Here is a 13,580-nt window from a genome sequence, read left to right on the forward strand (position 1 = left end):
TTCACCAAGAGTCTTGAGCAATCCTTTAATCCATAGGAAATAATCCATAATCATAGAAATAAACCATGACCTGAGTTAAACTAAGCAAAATTGACACAGTTTGTGCAAAGCCATTTTTAACAGCAAAAATTGTGCTGTAAACTGTACTGTGCATAACTAAAAAAAACATATCACCCCCAAAAAAATCCCGAAAAAGAATACTTGTTTGGAAAAAATGCAACAAGATTCCGTCAAGTTTAAGTTAAAAAAAACACGAAAAAGTAAAAACTTTCTGAAAAAAAGCGCACATTAAAAAATCCATTGATTAAATCCTCTCTCGACAAAAATCATATATCAATGTTTTAAAAATGTCCCAAAAAGTATTTCTGAAATCCATGAAGTCTTTGTCCATGTTCCTTCGTCCTATTTGGAAAACCAGGACGGCGCAAGAAATTCATTTCTATAAACCCGTAGCATCAAAAAAATTACAAAAAAAATTACTTTCATGACACTATTATCAATCTTTTAAAGTAGTTCTTATAAACATAAAGGGGCCGATTCCGGTTAGGTTAAATCCCCTATGAATAGTTGTTCGGAGCGTATTTCTCGTACGAATCGTACACCTTCAACGTCCCCGTACATACGATCAAGTACAATCCAAACCCAAAGCAGATCTCCGTATGAATCGTACCAAACACCATACAACAAAAAAATGCATACAATTTGAATCCGGTTCACGCTGTATGCTACATCCGTACGTAACTAAGCAGGAGTTTATGGCCCAGCAAGTACGATTCGTGTCGGCGACACTCCGTTTGACCCTTTTTCTACGGGAGCTGAAAACATCCGTAAAAGCAGAGTCCTACCCGAAGCGCGCCCCTGGTACGCGACATACACGCCATGAACCCCATCGTCCGGGTCATTCCAATCCTGTACGCCTACGACCTGGTGCACAGAAACCGACGACGGCGCTAACGGCGAGAACATCGTACCACAACAACGGAACGTACCACAACAACAGAATGTATGGTGGTATAGGCGAGCGTCTTACACGCTCGCCTATACCACCATTGCAATAGTGATAAGTGCCAGACACACGCCATGAATGTTGGGGTACGGTGCCTTTCACGCGCTCACATAGGGCAGCATTGCAATAGTGATATGAACCGCACACACGCAATGAATGTTGTGGTACGGTGCGGGTCACGCGATGCGCACTCACGCCATGAATGTTGGGGTATGGTGTGTTTCACCCGCTCGCGTATGGCACCATTGCAATAGTGATACGTTGTGCACATACGCCAGAAATGTTCGTGTACGGTGCGTGACATCTGAGGGGTGGGTGGATATGACTCCCAGCAGAGGCCAACAATATGGGGGTGGGTGGATATGACTCCCAACAGAGGCCAGACATATGAGGGGTGGGTGCAGAGGACTCCCAGCAGTGTCCACACATATGAGGGGTGAGTGGATATGACTCCCAGCAGTGGCCAGACATATGAGGGGTAGGTGCAGAGGACTCCTAGCAGAGGCCAACAGTATGGGGGTGGGTGGATATGACTCCCAGCAGTGTCCACACATATGAGGGTTGGGTGCAGAGGACTCCCAGCAGTGGCCAGACATATGAGGGGTAGGTGCAGAGGACTCCCAGCAGAGGCCAACAGTATGGGGGTGGGTGGATATGACTCCCAGCAGTGGCCAGACATATGAGGGGTGAATGCCGAGGACTCCCAGCAGAGGCCACAGTATGGGGGTGGGTGGAAATTACTCCCAGCAGAGGCCAGACATATGAGGGGTGGGTGCAGAGGACTCCCAGCAGAGGTCAACAGTATGGGGGTGGGTGGATATGACTCCCAGCAGTGTCCACACATATGAGGGTTGGGTGCAGAGGACTCCCAGCAGTGGCCAGACATATGAGGGGTAGGTGCAGAAGACTCCCAGCAGAGGCCAACAGTATGGGGGTGGGTGGATATGACTCCCAGCAGTGGCCAGACATATGAGGGGTGAATGCCGAGGACTCCCAGCAGAGGCCACAGTATGGAGGTGGGTGGAAATGACTCTCAGCAGAGGCCAGACATATGAGGGGTGGGTGCAGAGGACTCCCAGCAGTGTCCACACATATGAGGGGTGAGTGGATATGACTCCCAGCAGTGTCCACACATATGAGCGGTGGTTGCAGAGGACTCCAGCAGTGGCCAACAGTATGGGGGTGGGTGGATATGACTCCCAGCAGTGGCCAGACATATGAGGGGTAGGTGCAGAGGACTCCCAGCAGAGGCCAACAGTATGGGGTGGGTGGATATGACTACCAGCAGTGGGCAGACATATGAGGGGTGGGTGCAGAGGACTCCCACCAGACGTCAACAGTATGGGGCTGGATGGATATGACTCCCAGCAATGGCCAGACATATGAGGGGTGGGTGCAGAGGACTCCCAGCAGAGGCCAACAGTATGGGGGTGGATGGATATGACTCCCAGCAGTGTCCACACATATGAGTGGTAGGTGCAGAGGACTCCCAGCAGTGGCCAGACATATGAGGGGTGGGTGCAGAGGACTCTCAGAAGAGGCCAACAGTATGGGGGTGGGTGGATATGACTCCCAGCAGTGGCCAGACATATGAGGGGTGGGTGCAGAGGACTTCCAGCAGAGGCCAACAGTATGGGGGTGGGTGGATATGACTCCCAACAGAGGCCAGACATATGAGGGGTGGGTGCAGAGGACTCCCAGCAGTGTCCACACATATGAGGGGTGAGTGGATATGACTCCCAGCATTGTCCACACATATGAGGGGTGGGTGAAGAGGACTCCAGCAGAGGCCAACAGTATGGGGGTGGGTGGATATGACTCCCAGCAGTGGCCAGACATATGAGGGGTAGGTGCAGAGGACTCCTAGCAGAGGCCAACAGTATGGGGTGGGTGGATATGACTACCAGCAGTGGCCAGACATATGAGGGGTGGGTGCCGAGGACTCCCAGCAGAGGCCAACAGTATGGGGCTGGGTGGATATGACTCCCAGCAGTTGCCAGACATATGAGGGGTGGGTGCAGAGGACTCCCAGCAGAGGCCAACAGTATGGGGGTGGGTGAATATGACTCCCAGCAGTGTCCACACATATGAGGGTTGGGTGCAGAGGACTCCCAGCAGTGGCCAGACATATGAGGGGTAGGTGCAGAGGACTCCCAGCAGAGGCCAACAGTATGGGGGTTGGTGGATATGACTCCCAGCAGTGGCCAGACATATGAGGGGTGGATGCCGAGGACTCCCAGCAGAGGCCAACAGTATGGGGGTGGGTGGAAATGACTCCCAGCAGAGGCAAGACATATGAGGGGTGGGTGCAGAGGACTCCCAGCAGTGTCCACACATATGAGGGGTGAGTGGATATGACTCCAAGCAGTGTCCACACATTTGAGCGGTGGTTGCAGAGGACTCCAGCAGAGGCCAACAGTATGGGGGTGGGTGGATATGACTCCCAGCAGTGGGCAGACATATGAGGGGTGGGTGCAGAGGACTCCCAAAAGACGCCAACAGTATGGGGCTGGATGGATATGACTCCCAGCAATGGCCAGACATATGAGGGGTGGGTGCAGAGGACTCCCAGCAGAGGCCAACAGTATTGGGGTGGATGGATATGACTCCCAGCAGTGTCCACACATATGAGGGGTAGGTGCAGAGGACTCCCAGCAGTGGCCAGACAAATGAGGGGTGGGTGCAGAGGACTCCCAGCAGAGGCCAACAGTATGGGGGTGGGTGGATATGACTCCCAGCAGTGGCCGGACATATGAGGGGTGGGTGCAGAGGACTTCCAGCAGAGGCCAACAGTATGAGGGTGGGTGGATATGACTCCCAGCAGTGGCCAGACATATGAGGGGTCGGTGCAGAGGACTCCCAGCAGAGGCCAACAGTATGGGGTGGGTGGATATGACTACCAGCAGTGGGCAGACATATGAGGGGTGGGTGCAGAGGACTCCCAAAAGACGCCAACAGTATGGGGCTGGATGGATATGACTCCCAGCAATGGCCAGACATATGAGGGGTGGGTGCAGAGGACTCCCAGCAGAGGCCAACAGTATGGGGGTGGATGGATATGACTCCCAGCAGTGTCCACACATATGAGGGGTAGGTGCAGAGGACTCCCAGCAGTGGCCAGACAAATGAGGGGTGGGTGCAGAGGACTCCCAGCAGAGGCCAACAGTATGGGGGTGGGTGGATATGACTCCCAGCAGTGGCCAGACATATGAGGGGTGGGTGCAGAGGACTTCCAGCAGAGGCCATCAGTATGAGGGTGGGTGGATATGACTCCCAGCAGTGGCCAGACATATGAGGGGTCGGTGCAGAGGACTCCCAGCAGTGTCCACACATTTGAGGGGTGGGTGGATATGACTCCCAGCAGTGTCCACACATAAGAGGGTGGGTGCAGAGGACTCCCAGCAGAGGCCAACAGTATGGGGTGGGTGGATATGACTACCAGCAGTGGGCAGGCATATGAGGGAAGGGTGCAGAGGACACCCACCAGATGCCAACAGTATGGGGCTGGATGGATATGACTCCCATCAATGGCCAGACATATGAGGGGTGGGTGCAGAGGACTCTCAGCAGAGGCCAACAGTATGGGGGTGGATGGATATGACTCCCAGCAGTGTCCACACATATGAGGGGTGGGTGCAGAGGACTACAACAGTGGGCAGACATATGAGGGGTGGGTGCAGAGGACTCCCACCAGACGCCAACAGTATGGGGGTGGGTGAAAATGACTCCCAGCAGAGGTCAGACATATGAGGGGTAGGTGCTGAGGACTCCCAGCAGTGTCCACACATATGAGGGGTGAGTGGATATGACTCCCAGCAGTGTCCACACATATATGGGGTGGTTGCAGAGGACTCCCAGCAGAGGCCAACAGTATGGGGTGGGTGGTTATGACTACAAGCAGTGGGCATACATATGAGGGGTGTGTGCAGAGGACTCCCACCAGACGCCAACAGTAAGGGGCTGGGTGGATATGACTCCCAGCAATGGCCAGACATATGAGGGGTGGATGCAGAGGACTCCCAGCAGAGGCCAACAGTATGGGGTGGATGGATATGACTCCCAGCAGTGTCCAAGCATATGAGGAGTAGGTGCAGAGGACTCCCAGCAGTGGCCAGACATATGAGGGGCGGGTGCAGAGGACTCCCAGCAGAGGCCAACAGTATGGGGGTGGGTGTATATGACTCCCAGCAGTGGCCAGACATATGAGGGGTGGGTGCAGAGGACTCACAGCAGTGTCCACACATTTGAGGGGTGGATGCAGAGGACTCCCAGCAGTGTCCAGACATATGCGGGGTGGGTGCAGAGGACTCCCAGCAGTGTCCACACATATGAGGGGTGGGTGGATATGACTCCCAGCAGTGTCCACACATATGAGGGAGGGTGCAGAGGACTCCCAGCAGTGTCCAAACATATGAGGGGTGAGTGCAGAGGACTCCCAGCAGTGTCCACACATATGAGGGGTGGGTGAAGAGGACTCCCAGCAGAGGCCAACAGCATGGGGGCGGGTGCAGAGGACTCCCAGCAGTGTCCACACATATGAGCGGTGGGTCCAGAGGACTCCTAGCAGAGGCCAACAGTATGGGGTGGGTGGATATGACTCCCAGCAGTGGCCAGACATATGAGGGGTGGGTGCAGAGGACTCCCAGCAGAGGCCAACAGTATGGGGGTGGGTGCAGAGAACTCCTAGCAGTATCCCGACATATGAGAGGTAGTTGGATATGACTCCCAGCAGAGGCCAACAGTATGGGGGTGGGTGGATATGACTCCCAGCAGAGGCCAGACATATGAGGGGTGAGTGCAGAGGACTCCCAGCAGTGTCCACATATATGAGGGGTGGGTACAGAGGACTACCAGCAGACACCAACAGTATGGGGGTTTGTGGATATGACTTCCAGCTATGGCCAGACATATGAGGGGTGGGTGCAGAGGACTCCCAGCAGTGTCCAGATATATGAGGGGTGGGTGCAGAGGACTCCCAGCAGAGGCCAACAGTATGGGGGTGGGTAGATATGACTACCAGCAGTGCTCAGATATAGGGGGTACATCATCATCAGCATACCACAACTACATGGGGGTATGAGCGCATCCCTAACTTGTGACTATAATGATAGTGCCATAGCAACACATCACTTACAGCAGTGTCCCACTCCCTGGAGGATGGATTGCTGTCACACACTGCGTGACACATCACATGTGGGTGTGATGTCAAATTCCACATGCATACCCGCCCATGGAGGTTGCTGACGAAATACACACCCTACCATCATGACACAATAGGGATAGTGGTGTACCAGCCCACCAAACAAAGCGAGCGAAAGGGAACACACACTCTCACGTACATCCCAGGGCTGATATGAATGTCCAGGTGGTGGTCAGACCACTAAGATGTAGTCTCTCATGGAAGGAATAGGGATGAAAACCCTTAAATACAATGCTCAAAATGGTGGGTCATGTGCCCAAATCCCCTGCAGAACAATTCTCAACATAGGGGTAGGCTGTGATAACACACATGCATATTGGTAAAAAGGGTGAATGTGTCCATGAAGGCATTTGTACATACTCAAAACACAAGTACAATGAGTAGCATGGATGGCACAGACTAATGAGCAGTAGAAATCTGTGAGCAGGCATGGCCATTGCTGAAGGGAACTGTCACCAAAAAAGGAAATGTGCACACATGTCAGCACAACAATTGTGCAGCTGTCTGCAGTGAAGATCTCAGGTGTCACAGAGGAAGGAACACTCCTTGGAACAATGTCTGTAGCCAAACTGAACCCACACAACCAATGAATAATTGCAGATACATTGTGATGGCACACAGATACCATGGTCCACCTCATGACCATCATCAAAAAACATCTTTCAGAACCCCAAAACATTACCATGACACTAACTCCAGGGCCCTCATCACCAATATCAAGTTCCTGAAATGCAATAGTGTAGAATGCAAAATAAAAGGCTTTATTCAGCTGTAAATGAAAAGAAGTGCAAAAATGAGTCCCAGCTCAAATAAGGCCAATGGCCAGTCCACAACAATGTCTTGTAGAGGGACGTTGGGGAGGTCGTCTACCCCAAACTTGCCTACGCAGGAATGATCTAATGGGCTGTTGACCCTTGGGGGGCATCATCGGGGTCAGGACCAGGCACCGCAGGGACTGTAGTGGGAAGGGTAGGTGTGGTGGGTGCAGGGGGGGACGTATCGTCCTCAGTGGCTTGTGCAGCGCCAAAGGTGGAAAGATACTCTGCGCTGCACACTGCAGCCAGTTCGTCCAGACCAACCCCTGCACCCGAGGACACAATGGGAGTGGAGGTAGAGGGCTGTGAGGGTTGCGGACTGTGACTTTGGCTGCGTTTCTGCGGTCTGACCCCAGTCCCTGTCGGTGTGCCTCCAGCCCTCCGAGTTTGCGTGCCAGGAGGTGTGCGCTTTGACTTTTGTGGAGGTGTGCCTTCCTGTGTATGCTTTGGACAGGTATGGGAGAGGGGAGTGTGGATGGGTCCGAAGGAGGGGGGCGGACCGCTGCAAGAGGGAAACTGCTGCCGTTAGTGAGGAGTCCATGGACGTGGGAATCCGACGTTGGTCAGACGTTGGTCAGACATCGTAGCTGACATGCCCTCCATGAACGACAACAACTGGGTCAGTATTTGAGTCTGGCCATGGAGGACATTCAGCATTGATGTCTAACAAACCTGAATCTGGTGGAGTAGGTCCACAGACTCCGCACTGAGGGCAGCAGGGGAGACAGGGGCAGGGGCTGCAGTGCCGGGGCCGAAGGAGACATAGGGGCTGCACGGAAAGAAGGGACCGGAGCAACTGGGAGGGTGGAGATGGTTCTGGAGGAGGCGGGGACAGACACAGTGATGCTGCCAGGTGTTGCAGCGTATTCCCCATCTTCCTGGGAGTCAGACGTGGACCCATCTGCGTGGTAGGATGTGTCGCATTCCAAGAGGTCCGTAGGCTGACTCCCCTCACCCTCCGGGCCACTGGCTCCCTCCGACTCCTCAGCGTTGGTGGCACTGTGGCTGGGTCCCTCCTCTTGGTCCGTGCAGCTGTCTCCTCCTGTCTCTGTTGATTATGCTGTGGGCAAGGAGAAGAAACAGAAATGCATCAGTCACCTGTACACATCTGACACATGAGCACCAAATAAGTAGGTCACACTGCAAATCATGGCATGCATCATGAGTAACAGCCAGATAGCCTGCACATATTTGAGACTTGTACTGCCCAGTTGGTATAGACAACATGCTACTTGGACACAAGGATCCAAAGAACACACCAGGCCACAACTTGAATGAGAATTACACTGAGAAGCTACTGTTTGCTTATAGGAGAGCAGATCAATACAATGAAGTGATGCCACCTCAAGTTCACAAAAATATAAACAGTAGTGGTGCCCCTCAGGGCAAACTAACCCATCTCACTCCCCAAGGTGACACCAAACTCAGAGCCCTGTAAGTAAATTGGTGTAAAAAATCAATGTAAATAAATGTTGGCATCTTGGGACTCACCACACTTTACACAATCGACATGTATTGAATGTGGTAATTTGCCATCTTGTGAAGATAACACGTATGTGCCTGCATGACAGACGTCTCACAATGAAATGTACACAAAAAAGATTTACACATTCTTTGAATCAGTTGGCACCCTCTAAGATAAAACACTGTTAGAAACAAATGGCATTGCATACTGTCCATATACATGGTCCAACAGAGGTCTTGATGTCTTGACACTCATTAGTTTGTACAATTGACAGCAAAGGAGTTTCAAGACCTCAAGACCACTTTGGGGATATGGAGATCAAGGCACACCATGAATCCCTAACACTGGCCTCTTTGAAAAGCTGCCTGCTTCTTTCAAAAAATTGGAAATGTCGTTTTGTGTGCACTACCTTGTGAAACAACTATCATGCAGGCACATAAGTGTCCTTTACACAATTTGTCACATTAACACATTCAAAACATGAACACATTTTAACAAGTGTTGTGAGTGCCAAGTTACAATACTTAGGCTAATGGGCCTGCAATTGTGATGAACAAAATCATTGCTGCATTGTGGACACACCGTTATCCCCAGGCAAAATGTCAACACAGAAGTGTGCACACTAAGACAAAACAGCATTGCATCTGAACTACATACATGTGGCAAAAATGTATGAGGCAGAATCATGGCTGGAACCAAATGACATAGGCTGCCAAGCCCCAAATGAAATCACTGGCCACCATCACAGGGGCAGTGCATGGTGAAACATTGATCAGCCAATTCTCACTCACAGGTAAGACCTGGCAAGGCTAAATCAGGCAGGCCCATGTAGACCTCTCCTGCACAACACCCCCATCCCTCAGTCAATGTGATTGATACAGCTCAAGAAGTGAGACCACTGAATCAGGGTAACAAAAACTGTGCAGCAACAATTCCAAAAGTAACCCAAGCTCACCTCGTGGGTCTGGGAATACATATTAGTCACAAACAACCAACAACAGTTTGTTGTGAATAGGCACGCAGGCACTGCTCAGTGTGAGTATGCACAAGCCAAATCTTGTATCCATGTCCAGTGGACACATGTAGCAGACACAGGAAAAATACAAACTATGCCAGGGACCAATGCCACAGAGGCAGACCCATGCTGAACCTACATAGAATGGTCATAGTGTTGGATGACTCACATGATTAGGAGGCCAGGGTGTCTCAAGGGACTGTAGTGGGCACACTGATCCGTGGGTCTGGAATGAGTTGACTGTACCATGAGTAACCGTCATGGCACTATGCATATCTACCAACTAATGTACATCATATCTGAGAATACAACATGGGTCATGCATGCTGAAAGGGTGTGCAGTTGAAACCTCACACTCCTATGTTGAGACCCATCATCAGTGCAAACAAATATGAAGCCCAAACACAGTGCACAGGTCATGGCACAGGAAAGGTCCCAACACATGTCATAGACCACCCTCCCACATGTGCTGTCTAATTTTCTTGCACCCTAGATGAACATGTGCAAATGTGACCAGGGGACACATGTGATGGAGGGGAAGGGATGAAAATGAGCACCAGGTGACTATGGGGAATCGAAAAGACACTGCACATATAACCTGTCTGACCAGACACCCCAACTGTGGGAGTGTAGCCAGGCTTAAAGCACCGAAAGAAGCAGGTGACAAAAAAAATGCAGCAAACAGCCTTGTACCTACCCCCTCCTTGCTGCTGTCTCTCCTTTAACTGCCTATCGAGGTCTGGAAACACCACTGCCAGGACCCAGAGCATGTGAGGGGTGAGGTGACAGCTTTCGCCATGTCGGCGTGGAGGCTTCATCTTCAGCTGGACCCGGGCGATACGCCGGGTCCAGCACCGGATGTCTTATCACCTCTTCTGGACATTGCGCAGCCACCGGCGATGGCCCCCCGCAGACCTGACGGCCCAGACAATGTCCATCCAGATTTCCCCCTTTTCTTAGGCAGTTACCTGTCAGGAAGACAAAGTGAAACAACATCACTACACCTGCTCCATATCCTAGAGACACACACTTGCAGACCTTTGATAATGTGAACAGGGCATAGGATGGTTGCAGGACTTGCATCATTGTCCATGTGAATTAGGCCTGTGGGCAAGCCCCAATGCAGTACATGGCATTGAAAGGCAACAGATGGCGTAACGGGTGCAACATACTCACTGATCATGGCACACACTGGGCAACACATGCAACTGCAGGGTTTGGGACAGCACGTACCAAGCAGTCACATATCCCACTCTACTTAAGAACCCCAGCAGACCAGACAGACACACCCTGGCACAGATCACTCGCCTGCCACTGACAACAGCGGATACAAACCTCACTTTGCACATGTGCCACTTGACAATGGGGTGTCACAGGTGTCGTGCTAGCTTTGCAAGTCAGGCACACAGTACTGCTTACTTGTCACATCAGATGGCTAGAGCTGCTGCATACGCCATGCAGCAGTGGTGCAACACATCACATACACACTCACCCAGATGACAAGAAACATTCACACACTTCAATGTCCATGAGGTTAAATCACAGCATTTGGACAATCAAGTCCTAAACATCCGTGAGTATTGTCACCTGTCACTCCGGGGGGAACACTGTTCCACCTCAGGACACTTGGGAATAAAGCCCCCAAGGTCTGGCATGGCTGAATGTGTCTTTCACTATGCAGTGAATGTCACAGTAAGCACAATGCAAGTGAGGAGTGAACACACATGAACTACATCATGCTCTGCATGCGAGACACCACCATGTACACCCCTGGGACTCACTCACAACCACATTGCATGTGTGTCCCACCAATACACAATGCCTGTTGTGACACTCACACAACAGGTGCACAATCAAAGGTAGTGCAGTCAGCACTCACCTGCTCCTTTGGCCTCCCATACAGCTTGCTGTACTGTGGTAGGAGGCATCCAGCAGGGCCTGGTTTTCCTCCTCAGTGAAGGCTGGGGCCCTCTCCATAGTACGAGCCATGAAATGCCAGAGGATGCAGAGGCAGCAGCAGTGTGGTCCACTCCAATGTTGTGCAGGCAAGTGCCCTCTCATGGGTTCTTGCTGCCTTAAATCAGTGCTGATGAGGGGCTTTCTGTTCGAGGAGTACAGAGTGATAGGTCAGATTCGTTCGCATTGTACGTTTCCTCCAATCCATTTAAACCTTGGGCTCAGACAGCATTTGCATCGTTCAAAATTTGAGCTTCAGCTCCAAAATCATTTTGCAACATTGTATATTTTTGCTCAACTGACTTTTGTAGCACACACTCAAATCTCAGTATCCATGACAACCAGGATGCATTTATGGCCTACTACTCATCCCCTAGGTGTCACCTAAGTTTTTTTGAGATCCATACATGTGTACGGTGTGTTTCACGTGCTCACGTATGGCACAATTACAATAGTGAGACGATGCGCACACACGCCCGGAGAGTAGGGGTACGGTGCGCTCGCGTATGGCACGATTACAATAGTGAGATAATGCACACACAAACCCGGAGAGTAGGGGTATGGTGCGCTCACGTATTGCACGATTACAATAGTAAGACGATGCGCACACACGCCCGGAGAGTAGGGGTACGGTGCGTTTCACAAGCTGTTGTGAATGCAGGGGTACGGTGCATTTCCCATGGTGCATTTCACACACTGTTGTGAATGCAGGGGTAAGGTGCGTTTCACACGCTCACATATGGCACCATTACAATAGTGATACGAGGCGCACACATGGCAGGGATGTAGAGGTACGGTACAAACAAGGATGTCTATCAAGTTCTTGTCATTGCATTCTTACATGTGCAGGCCCTAGGTGTAGCAGGCAGTGATATAGCACAGGGCATCTGATCTTGTTGCACAATCGATGTGTGCTGACCTGTTGACACATGCTATAAGGGACAAGGGTCCTTAGCTTATCAGGATTAATAGGAACAATGAAATATAGGCCATGATGGGAGACTATATTTTGTTCTCTGTCCAGCCGGACAGGGTATTTATTTTGAAGGGATCAAAAAATGAGTGGTTATTAGGCACAGTCCTGTACCTTACTCAAGAAGGACAAACAACATATAAGGACAATTGTTACAGGCAAATAGAGGAGCAGAACTGGCCACTTTTACCTCAGTGTTTGAATAGAAGAAATGCCAGGAAAGTGCTAGACACAACAAAATAAAACACAATGGTACAGTCGTGAAAGCACTATTTTGAGTTGACGTTTCGGTCCCTTTTGCTCAATTGTATGGGACCATCATCAGGACTTAAGTTTAGAAAACATTTGCCTGCCTGTAATATTACACAAGCCTGTTAAGGAGGAAAATGGGGGAAAAAGGGGAAAGAAAAGCAGTAGCTAAGTTACTGACTGGTCCTTCAACAGAACTTGCTCGCGCAATTGTAACACATTTTTCCATTCGGAATAGGCTTAGCGTGCTCTAAGTGGTGTATGCTATTTGTGCCTAAACCGGGCATACAGGAACTTGTGCAAGGTGACAAGTGTGTATCACATTGTTCCTAGCTAGAATGGCATTTCTTTCGTTGGTAACAATGCTGTTTTCATGGGTATGATTGCGTCGCACGTTCTAGATTTTAAGGCTGCATCTCTGACATCGTTGGATAAAATTAATAAAATTTCACTGGAGACCCATTCTGTGTCCCATGTGTGATGGGGCACTATGTGGTACACATCACCTTCACACTTGTCCCATACATATCATTATGCAGATGTTGTCATGCACAGCAACACTGGGATGGCTAATCACTACGGGCACCTGTCTCTTGATGCCAGGGTCCGGGGCACTTTGTCACTTGACATTTCACGCTCAGCATGACCCTATGTGACTATGTCACGTGTGTGTCATGTTAAACATTGAGCTTGCTGTTTGTGTTCCGTAAACTGCATCTGCTGTTGGTGCATCTAACATGGGTCTGTGTTGAGATGTAAATGGTTTCACATCAACGCACACCATGCCACATGTGCATTCCCATGGCTTTTGGGTCTGATGGCATCAGACATCATTATTCCCCAGGCATATATGTCTGCATCGTGAGAATGGCTGTGTTGTTTTGTTGTCACATGCACACCT

The 13,580-nt window shown here is 50.8% G+C and overlaps 1 protein-coding gene across 1 annotated transcript in view; it reads left to right on the forward strand.

The window, feature by feature from the left end:
* Positions 1-13,580, forward strand: part of LOC147716743 (dehydrogenase/reductase SDR family member 4-like) — a 247,875-nt gene that overhangs the window by 43,799 nt on the left and 190,496 nt on the right. The window lies entirely within an intron of this gene.

This window comes from Lissotriton vulgaris, chromosome 5 (assembly GCF_964263255.1).
Source record: "Lissotriton vulgaris chromosome 5, aLisVul1.2, whole genome shotgun sequence".
Classification (NCBI taxonomy): Eukaryota; Metazoa; Chordata; class Amphibia; order Caudata; family Salamandridae; genus Lissotriton; species Lissotriton vulgaris.